The sequence below is a fragment of the Colias philodice genome, unplaced genomic scaffold, assembly GCF_061535455.1.
Source record: "Colias philodice isolate Cphi_HAF_F1 unplaced genomic scaffold, ilColPhil1 Martin Lab GWU primary ptg000018l_1:14663442-14930425, whole genome shotgun sequence".
In the NCBI taxonomy this organism is placed as follows: domain Eukaryota; kingdom Metazoa; phylum Arthropoda; class Insecta; order Lepidoptera; family Pieridae; genus Colias; species Colias philodice.
The window spans coordinates 39,073-50,000 of record NW_028322191.1 but is presented as its reverse complement, the minus strand read 5'-3'; the positions used below and the strand labels follow the sequence as shown (position 1 = coordinate 50,000).

General features: G+C 45.4%; 3 non-coding genes across 3 annotated transcripts in view; all 3 read right to left on the bottom strand.

Annotated features, from left to right (window-relative positions):
• The window catches only part of LOC149474779 (large subunit ribosomal RNA), a 4,014-nt gene extending 2,257 nt beyond the window's left edge, over window positions 1-1,757 (bottom strand). Inside the window, exon 1 of the ribosomal RNA XR_016318277.1 lies at window positions 1-1,757. This exon is cut by the window's left edge and continues 2,257 nt beyond it. This is a non-coding gene — a ribosomal RNA (large subunit ribosomal RNA).
• Window positions 1,758-2,163: 406 nt separating this feature from the next.
• Window positions 2,164-2,320, bottom strand: LOC149474778 (5.8S ribosomal RNA). Its single transcript, XR_016318268.1, has one exon. It is a non-coding gene; the product is annotated as a 5.8S ribosomal RNA (ribosomal RNA).
• A 277-nt stretch (window positions 2,321-2,597) lies between these two features.
• LOC149474777 (small subunit ribosomal RNA) lies at window positions 2,598-4,502 on the bottom strand. Its single transcript, XR_016318262.1, has one exon. It is a non-coding gene; the product is annotated as a small subunit ribosomal RNA (ribosomal RNA).
• Between the last annotated feature and the right edge of the window lie 6,426 nt (window positions 4,503-10,928).

Below are 10,928 nucleotides of genomic sequence, written 5' to 3'. Positions count from 1 at the left end.
CTCTCCGCCGCGCACGTCCTACTCGTTACGGCATAATAACACGTCTTACGACATGCATGTGCCCGTAACGGTAGTGTATAGGCAGAACGCTTCAGCGCCATCCATTTTCAGGGCTGGTCGCTTCGGCAGGTGAGTCGTTGCACACTCCTTAGCGGATTCCGACTTCCATGGCCACCGTCCTGCTGTCATGAGCGACCAACGCCTTTCATGGTGTCCCATGAGCGTTCTTTAGGCGCCTTAACACTACGTTTGGTTCATCCCACAGCGCCAGTTCTGCTTACCAAAATTGGCCCACTTGGCACCGTCATCAGATCTCCGGCTTCATCGTTCGAGTAAGCCGGAGTTCTCACCCATTTAAAGTTTGAGAATAGGTTGAGGTCGTTTCGGCCCCAATGCCTCTAATCATTCGCTTTACCGGATGAGACTGTTGCACATCGACGCCAGCTATCCTGAGGGAAACTTCGGACGGAACCAGCTACTAGATGGTTCGATTAGTCTTTCGCCCCTATACCCAGTTCCGACGATCGATTTGCACGTCAGAATCGCTACGGTCCTCCATCAGGGTTTCCCCTGACTTCGACCTGACCAGGCATAGTTCACCATCTTTCGGGTCCCAGCATCTGTGCTCAGAGCGCGCCTACATTCACAGATTGGAAACGAGACGCCTCGGGAGTGCGAGAGGTCGACCTTGCGGCGCGACGCTCCATCCTCCCTGAGCGCGCGACAAGCGCACGCCTTCACTTTCGTTGCGCCTTTCAGTTTTATCAATCATACGGCACGGAATGCCGTACATAAACTCAATGACTCGCACACATGCTAGACTCCTTGGTCCGTGTTTCAAGACGGGTCCTGCGAGTGCCCGAAACTGAAACATCGCAGACGGACACGCGCACAGTCAGAGACTACACGGCTGCGACAACAGCGGCGCCACGTCGTCGTCCGCACATAGGCAGGACGTCGGCGATGACACGAACACTTGCGTCGGGCCTGACGCGTCGGAACGCGTGCGCGGTTCCCATATATGAATATACCGTCCTCCGCCGGTCGGCGTACGTCACGGTCTAACGGCCGGCGTTGTTTAGACGCGGCCGCTAGGCTCCCGAACGACGCTTAGACCGACAGAGAGAACGGGTCGCGATGTATCCACCCCTTGCGGAGTGTTTACTAAGAGAGAAGTGCACGCCGTCCGCGAACGTCGACCCGCACGACCTGTGCCCGCACGTACACGCCGTGAGACGCGCAAGTGCAAACATCAAGGCGCGAACGGGTACGCCGCGGAATGACGATGAATCTCTCCGTTCGTTCATTCGAGTTTCGCAGGTTTACCCCTGAACGGTTTCACGTACTCTTGAACTCTCTCTTCAAAGTTCTTTTCAACTTTCCCTCACGGTACTTGTTCGCTATCGGTCTCGCGGTAATATTTAGCCTTAGATGGAGTTTACCACCCACTTAGGGCTGCACTCTCAAGCAACCCGACTCTGAGGAGTGTCCCTCTCGCAGATTCGCTCCGTCGCTACGGGCCTGGCACCCTCTACGGGAAAACGGCCCCGTTCAAGACGAACTTGGACAGGTGCGAAACCTACGAGAAAGCGGAACCTCCCAAACACCACATCTCCCGCGACCGTTACGACCGCGGGATTCAGTGCTGGGCTATTCCCTGTTCGCTCGCCGCTACTAGGGGAATCCTGGTTAGTTTCTTTTCCTCCGCTTACTAATATGCTTAAATTCGGCGGGTGATCCTCCCTGATCTGAGGCCAACGATAAAAAGTGGGAGGCAGACGCGATATCCGTCAGCGCTACTACGACGCTACACGGACGTCGAGTCCGCCTACGCTTCACTTTCATATTTTATCATAATACACATCATATTATTATGACAAAAATAATATATTATACACAATAACACGCACTACGAGCGCTTTGAATGCGGCTCGGCTTATATGCGAAACAGTTCACGACACATTCTACACGAGACATATCATACGAGCGTCGCGCGAGAAGCGTCCACAACGGTTTCACACCGAGTCGCGCACACGTAGAACATAATACAGGTAAAATTTTCAAACGGATAGCGTGCACGCAATGCGCTCGCTAAACCGTCACATGCTCACACACGCGTGAAAACACGCGTGTGAACAGTGTGGATTGTTGTTTTTATACAGCCGGCCCTCAGACAGGAGTGGTCCTGGATATTTCTCCACGGACCGCAATGTGCGTTCGAAATGTCGATGTTCAAATGTGTCCTGCAGTTCACACTATGACGCGCAGTTAACTGCGTTCTTCATCGACCCGCGAGCCAAGTGATCCACCGTTCAGGGTAATAGTTTATTATAATAATGTTTTCGTTTCATAATCAAAGTGTTGTGCGCGTTCTTTTATGTAACGTTTGCGTGCGTGTACATAGGTTAAAATATGTACCGCGGCGCTTTCGCGAATCACTCTAACACGTCATACACTGACATGTTAGAGGTATTCGTTTTTTTTTTTAACGGATGCAGTCACATTCACGCGTCCCACGACACTCGTTCGTACTAATACACAAACACACACGAGGCGCGTATGCGAGTAGTGCGAGAGTGCGCAGTGCGTCGTTACGTTAATGATCCTTCCGCAGGTTCCCCTACGGAAACCTTGTTACGACTTTTACTTCCTCTAAATGATCAAGTTTGGTCAACTTCCCAGCAACGCCGACGGCCGTGAAGCCACCGCGTGTCGGTCCGAAGACCTCACTAAATCATTCAATCGGTAGTAGCGACGGGCGGTGTGTACAAAGGGCAGGGACGTAATCAACGCGAGCTTATGACTCGCGCTTACTAGGAATTCCTCGTTTATGGGGGATAATTGCAAACCCCAATCCCCAGCACGAAGGAGTTTCAACGGGTTGCCCGGGCCTCTAGGCCAGGGAGAACATGTTGATTCCTTCAGTGTAGCGCGCGTGCGGCCCAGGACATCTAAGGGCATCACAGACCTGTTATTGCTCAATCTCGTGCGGCTCAAAGCCGCCGGTCCCTCTAAGAAGAATTTTAATACGCCGCCAGTGAGTTGCGCGACCCGAGAGCCGCGCACACCTAAATGACGACGCCTATTTAGCAGGCTAGAGTCTCGTTCGTTACCGGAATTAACCAGACAAATCGCTCCACCAACTAAGAACGGCCATGCACCACCACCCACCGAATCAAGAAAGAGCTATTAATCTGTCAATCCTTCCGGTGTCCGGGCCTGGTGAGATTTCCCGTGTTGAGTCAAATTAAGCCGCAGGCTCCACTCCTGGTGGTGCCCTTCCGTCAATTCCTTTAAGTTTCAGCTTTGCAACCATACTCCCCCCGGAGTCCAAAATCTTTGGTTTCCCGGAAGCTGCCCGCCGAGCCATTGTAGTAACGTCGGCGGATCGCTAGATGACATATTTACGGTTAGAACTAGGGCGGTATCTAATCGCCTTCGAACCTCTAACTTTCGTTCTTGATTGATGAAAACACCTTTGGCAAATGCTTTCGCTGATGTTCGTCTTGCGACGATCCAAGAATTTCACCTCTAACGTCGCAATACGAATGCCCCCAGTTATCCCTATTAATCATTACCTCGGAGTTCTGAAAACCAACAAAATAGAACCGAGATCATATTCTATTATTCCATGCACGAAATATTCAAGCGGCATTTTGAGCCCGCTTTGAGCACTCTAATTTGTTCAAAGTAAAATTGTCGGCCCACCTCGACACTCACTGAAGAGCACCGCGATAGGATTTTGATATTGAACCGGCTTTTAACGACCGGCTCACCGACGATATGCTCCGCAAACGTGTCAGTATCACCGCGGATGCGGTGCACCGACAGCGCGGCGCACAAATGCAACTACGAGCTTTTTAACCGCAACAATTTTAGTATACGCTATTGGAGCTGGAATTACCGCGGCTGCTGGCACCAGACTTGCCCTCCAATTGTTCCTCGTTAAAATATTTAAAGTGTACTCATTCCGATTACGAGGCCTCGTAAGAGTCCCGTATCGTTATTTTTCGTCACTACCTCCCCGTGCCGGGAGTGGGTAATTTGCGCGCCTGCTGCCTTCCTTGGATGTGGTAGCCGTTTCTCAGGCTCCCTCTCCGGAATCGAACCCTGATTCCCCGTTACCCGTGACAACCATGGTAGTCGCAGAAACTACCATCGAAAGTTGATAAGGCAGACATTTGAAAGATGCGTCGCCGGTACTGGACCATGCGATCGGCAAAAGTTATCCAGATTCATCAAAATTAACGACTTCAGACGCCAGGCCCTCCGTCGATTGGTTTTGATCTAATAAAAGCACTCATTCCATCACTGGTCAGAGTTCTGATTGCATGTATTAGCTCTAGAATTACCACAGTTATCCAAGTAACTGAGTAAGATCTAAGGAACCAAAACTGATATATTGAGCCATTCGCGGTATCGCCTTAATACGGCTTGCACTGAGACATGCATGGCTTAATCTTTGAGACAAGCATATAACTACTGGCAGGATCAACCAGGGAGCTAACTAAAGCTTCCGCTAGAGCCTCAAACGTAACACGACGATGCCGCCGCGACGTTTGCTTCTCTATATAATTATATTATGTGCGCGAGGCGTGTTTAAATAACATGATATGTGACGGCGGCGACCGTCACACGCACACTATTCACACACACACACGGGCGCGCACACGTGGATAAATCTGAACACAGTCAGTTTAACCGTTGAAAGTATCATCTTAACGAGACACCCCTCAACAATTCCCATTCGCATCAAGCGAAGGAAAAATTTTAATATCGGTCAACTTTTATGACGCAAACGATCAATCTACGCACGGAGAGTGGAAGGATCGAAAATTGCGACCAAGTTTTGGAATATACGTGTGTTTCACACACACACGTATAAACATCTGATAAAAGCCCATTGGTACATCACAAACGTGTGCGATGTGAGCATTAAAAATTTTCATACTGCCGTTCAATAGTCGTAGTATATTTTTCACGGTCTGCGCTCCGAGAGTGTATCAAGATGCGTAATATTTATTACACTACACATATAAAATACAATCTACGAAACTGACAATCTATCAAACCGTCGGCAGACGCAATGTTACTACAGCTACTACTACTTCTTCTTCTACTACTACTACTACCACACTACTGAACACTGATCTTCTGATTTGAAGAGTTTTTGTTGTTCCATAAAATACTAAAGATTAAAAACTGTATCGCGCCGTTTGCACAACACACGCTTTTATAATATATCATCTTTGGTCTTTTATTATTTTATAGAACTAACACTACTCTACAATTCTGTCAGACTCACCACCAAACACCAACCCCAACCCCACATCAACGCCACACCGACACGCGAACTGCGGCAACGGGGAGAGCGCAGAGCACACACGGGCGACGCGGTACAACAGCGACGAAATAATGATACATACACATACGTACAATCTCTCGCTGCTGCGCACGCGCATCGCCCCCCGTCTTCGCTAGCCTCGCGCACCGATTGTCTCGCATCCCGGCAATGGTGTTTCTGCTTGTTTAATTTTTCACGTATCACGCACGGCATATGTACATACATACATACATACATACATACATACGCCGCGCGCGACTAACGCCTCGTGTTTTCAAGGTCAAGTCAAAAAACTTTGTACGCGTGCAGTTACGGCGTGCAGTCGTCAAAAATAATTCATGATTATAAATTTCGTGGTCCATATTAAATAAATTATAAACAACAACAACAACAACAACAACAACGACAAAAGAGGGCGTTAATTTTTGATAGACATAAATTTGAACCTCAATGTAATAATAGTTAGGTTTGTGTGTAGGTTAGGTTAGGTTAGGTTAGCTTTTTAAAACTAAATTATTTCTGGCCACGAAATTTATAATCATAATATTAGCTACATTTCGTTTCTCTTTTCTCAGAAAATTCGAAAATTTTAAAATTCGAAAAAATTCGGCTATTCAACAACAACAACAACAACAAAAGAGGGCGTTCATTTTTGATAGACATAAATTTGAACCTCAATGTAATAATAGTTAGGTTTCTGTGTGACGATTTAATAGTTAGGTTTGTGTTTAGGTTAGGTTAGGTTAGGTAAGGTTAGGTTAGGTTAGGTTAGGTTAGGTTCCCCCCCATCAGTTCCAAGCCTTGTCGTGGCCGGGGGGGCTCAGTAGCTCGGAGTACACTGTGTACTCTGGGTGAAGCTAATTGGACGCGGAGGGGCTGAACGGCCGGTCTGTCGTCTGACGACTCGATTGGCTCGACGGCCAGGGATCCATATAGCTGGCTGGCTGGCTTGAAGGCCGGCTGGCCGGGCTGGCTGGAACCGGCTGGTCACACCGGCTGCCTCGCAGGCTGGCTGAAACCGGCTGCTCCACCGGTTGGCTGGCCGGCTGCCTTGGGCGGCGGCTGGCTGGCTTGCTGTCACCGGCTGGTTGTCCGGCTGGCTGGCTGGCTGGCTGGATGGCCGGCTAGCTAGCTAGGGTCCTCCGGGGGGCCAGGTTTGGCTCAGGTGCCGTTGCGGTACGGCGATGGATGGCGGCCAGCGGTCGCGGCCTGGCGATTTGGCTGGGAAAAAATGAGGTTGGAAGGTCGATCGGGGCTCGTTTGGGACTCGTTCCGACTGACTGGCAGGGGGCCGCGCTTTTGCGGCGGCGGATGGCGGCCAGAGGCCGCGCGTGTTGTGTTGACTACCAACAAAGCAGGGGGCGGGATCCCGACACGTCACTTTGGTGACATGCGGTGACTCCTGTAGGTGGGTGTGGGGCGGCGGCTGTCCTGCGACAGCCGTCTGCCAACTCGTAATCCGGTCCGTGGGGCCGGACCGAGGGCCGCCATCTCTGGTGTGAGGTGGGGGCTGCGAGGGAAACCTCTATAAAAGTGCGCCGGAGGGTCCTTCGACGCGTGAAACACGTTTCGTAGGGCCTTTCGGCGCGTGCCCTCCGGCCGGTCGGTGCTGGGGTCGGGGGTTTGGGGAACGCCGATGATGGAACGGGGAACAATCCATCGTCGGCGAGTGGGTGGCGTGAGCTCGTGTTCCAGCTTGCGCCGCCTCGTGGTGGGTAATTTGGTGGAGGGCCTGGAAAGAGGCAATTCGCGGAGGGCCTGGAAACGGGCAACTGCTGGGCGGGACATGCGGAAGATTGCGATAGTGTCCCCGCATCCCGTCTAAAGCAGCGCGTTGGTACACAGTGGGGTTTTAGTCGGTAGGAATCCGACATAACCCACGGCTCCTTCCCCGGGAGCCGTGGGTATCTTAGGTAAGATTTCCCCACTTAAAAAAAAAAAAAAAAAAAAAAAAAAAAAAAAAAAAAAAAAAAAAAAGGTTAGGTTAGGTTAGGTTAGCCTTTTAAATCTAAATTATTTCTGGCCACGAAATTTTTAATCATAATATTAGCTGTTTCGTTTCTCTTTTCTCAGAAAATTCGAAAATTTAAAATTCGAAAAAATTCGGCTAAATTAAAATACACCTTCCTATTTTTACCCCTTCTAAGAAACAAACATTTTGTACTCAACCGTTTTCATATTTAACAGGATTTCTAATTAAGAACACATACCGCAGAATAAACATGCCCAGTATTTTTCCTATTTCGGAGTTATACCACCGTATTAGGATAATTCGTATCGTATTACGGCGGTATTTTATTTCTTATTTTTTGGGTAAAAAATGACTTACAAAATATATGAAGCAAGCTATTTAAATAGTGGGTGTAATAGTAGGAAAATGCTATAAACAATACAACATACAAACTTGAACGGCTTATTAAGACGAAAAACTTAGTTTATAAAATACTAGCTTATGAATAGTAAATGTTGTGTACTATGTATATTGTAAATGTAATATGTAGGAAGACTCATCTTTCAACATTAACCGTATTAAGCTAAGTCTCTACTACATGACCCATTCTGGAGACCTTAAGATGACTAAGCAAGTAATCATAAGTTCTAGAGTGGGGAACAGTTAAGAAAACACCGATTTAGAAATTAATTTTATTCAACACGGACATTTGCTAAGGCATTCTATACATGAATTACTTTATTACGTAAATTATACGCTAAAATTATTCCTTGACATGTCCAGATGATCATATCGAAAGTCCCCAAGCGTGGGGGGGGGGGGGGGTTATGCTGAGCGGGTAGTAGGGGGGTCAAAGGACCTTTATTTAGATTTTTGCTCATAAGTCTAAAACCTGCACAAATAGCATTATGGTTACTTCTAGGTAAATTTTCTATTTATAACATCTATTTTTCATATGTACCACGAGCGAAGCCGGGGCGGACCGCTAGTATATATATATAATATATCAAGCGGCATATCAAATGACGTGTGAATTACAATAAGTCATGTTTTATCAAAATCGGTTAATCTGTTTATTACATATAGGGCACCTTAGGGGTGATAGTGGGGATAAATAATCCAAATGGAGTAGCAAACGAAAGGATACATGTACATAATATATAGGTATGATTAGACATGGTTAAGATCAAAATCGGTTCTGCCATTTACTAGGGGTGAAAGGGAAAAGTTGAAAGTCTGTGAAAGTAGAAGGATATGGGAGCGGGAGAATAACCACATCCTGGAAATTTTGAACTCTTCTGTACCTAAGTTTTATAGCTCAGTTTAGTAATAAATTTTACTAACAGTTCTTTTGTGTTATTATTTATTTTATTTCTTAACTGTTCCATAATAATCTGTAAGTACCTACTTATAATTTAGTTGTATATGATAGTACGTGTTTCAAGACGTGTTTACTCAATAGTTATTGTGTGTTAAGTATAAGTAGTAACTACTATATGCAGTCACTATTCCACGCGGACGAAGTCGCGGGCACAGCTAGTATAATAATAACAACAAATAATTGATGGATAAATAACCATCCCATCAAAAACATCCTGTAAAAAACCCAAGTCTCGCAGCTCAGTCTTTCTACCGTCAAAAGTTGTGAGATCCATGTAATACCAAGTCGGTTAATCTATTTAGTGTCTACTTGAAGGACCTTCTGTCTTAAGTTATTACATAAGTTATTATCATGCCAATATTAAAAATATTTAACGTTTTAAACAAATAGATTGACTTGGACATCGCTTGATTTGATTATTAGTATGTAAGTATCACACTACACAGCACGACGGGCCAGCGACCAACAGGAACGAGAGTTTCAATCGCGTGAGGCGCGAGAGACTAAAGAATCTAATATAATATTGTAATATTCATTTTGTTTTCATGCGATGTCCAAGTCGATCTATTTGTTTAAAACGTTAAATATTTTTAATATTGGCATGATAATAACTTATGTAATAACTTAAGACAGAAGGTCCTTCAAGTAGACACTAAATAGATTAACCGACTTGGTATTACATGGATCTCACAACTTTTGACGGTAGAAAGACTGAGCTGCGAGACTTGGGTTTTTTACAGGATGTTTTTGATGGGATCTCACTTCTTTTTGTAGAGCCTTTCTTTTTGATACCATTGAAAATCGCAAACTTATAGGTTAGGTTTCGAGGCACATCCGAACAGCATGAGGGCGCTCGCACGTATGCGTGCGGCTGCCGCTCGCTCGAAGGCATTCACATTTCATTGTTCTGTCATTTTGGCGTATATTTTGCTTGTCAGTCATAGAGTAAAATAGAGGCCAGTCTGTCTGTAAGGAGGCTAGTCGCGCCAACAATTTATATACAGGGTGTCCCAAAAAGTAGTGATGAACGGAAGTTGGGAGGTAGAGGACCTAGAGGGCTATCCGAATCACCCCCATATATGTTATGCGATTTTTCGTATTTTCGGAGTTATGACGTTTTTTTCAATTTTTCTGCTATCGCCAAGTACGATGATATTTTCACTCATGGTGACGTCAATTATTGCGGAATATGCTTGATTTTTTTTTGTGCTAAGCTGAAAGATAGGCCAGTTCAGTATGGTAACATTTACTATCGTTAGATCTTTTAATGGAATAAAAAAATAATTAAATGCCAAGAAGCCAAGAAGAAAGATAAAATTACCCAGTATGTTCACCACTTCAAGGGCCCGTAAAAAAATAAAATCACATAAAAAAAGTTTTCCGTTTGGCTTTTAAAAACTTGCTCTATCTAACAGGTAGCTACCCTGAAAATTTCATTTTATTATTCAGAAGGCTTCAATCGAAAAATTGAAATCTAAATGAGGTAAGTGAAAAAATTGAATTAACATGATGATTAATACAAACAAATTAAAACCAATAACAAGGTGTTTAATTACCAGAAATTTTTAAAATAACCCCGCTGTTGCTCAGTGCAAGTGCGACATCACCGTAAAAAGTTGTCTTTTAAATGTCTGAATGCCCTTTTATCATTTTTAATGGTTTCTTCTGCTACTATGAATTTCGGGGTTATTTCGTCCAAATTGTGGCAGTCTCTCGTCTATGTAGTATCCCCACGGAAAAAAATTAATAGGGTTTATGTCCGGGGACCATGGAGGCTAGGCTAAAGGGCAAAGATACCCTGAAAGATGGATTGGTCGTTGCAGCCTGCGCATGCACCGGTGACGCCTGCCTTAAATCCTTGCCTCCACGGTCCCTCGACCTAAACCCCATTGAATTGTTTCAATGGGGATACTAAAAAGACCTCGGCTACTTGAAAGAAGGCCACAATTTGGACGAAATAACCCCGAAATTCATAGTAGCAGAAGAAACCATTAAAAATGATAAAAGGGCATTCAGACGTTTAAAAGACAACTTTTTAAGGTGATGTCGCACTTGCATTGAGCAACAGAGGGGTTATTTTAAAAATTTCTGGTAATTAAACACCTATTTATTGGTTTTAATGATCATCATGTTAATAAAATTTTTGCACTTACCACATTAGATTTCAATTTTTCGATTGAAGCCTTCTGAATAATAAAATTAAATTTTTAGGATAGCTACCTGATAGATAGAGCAAGTTTTTAAAAGCCAAA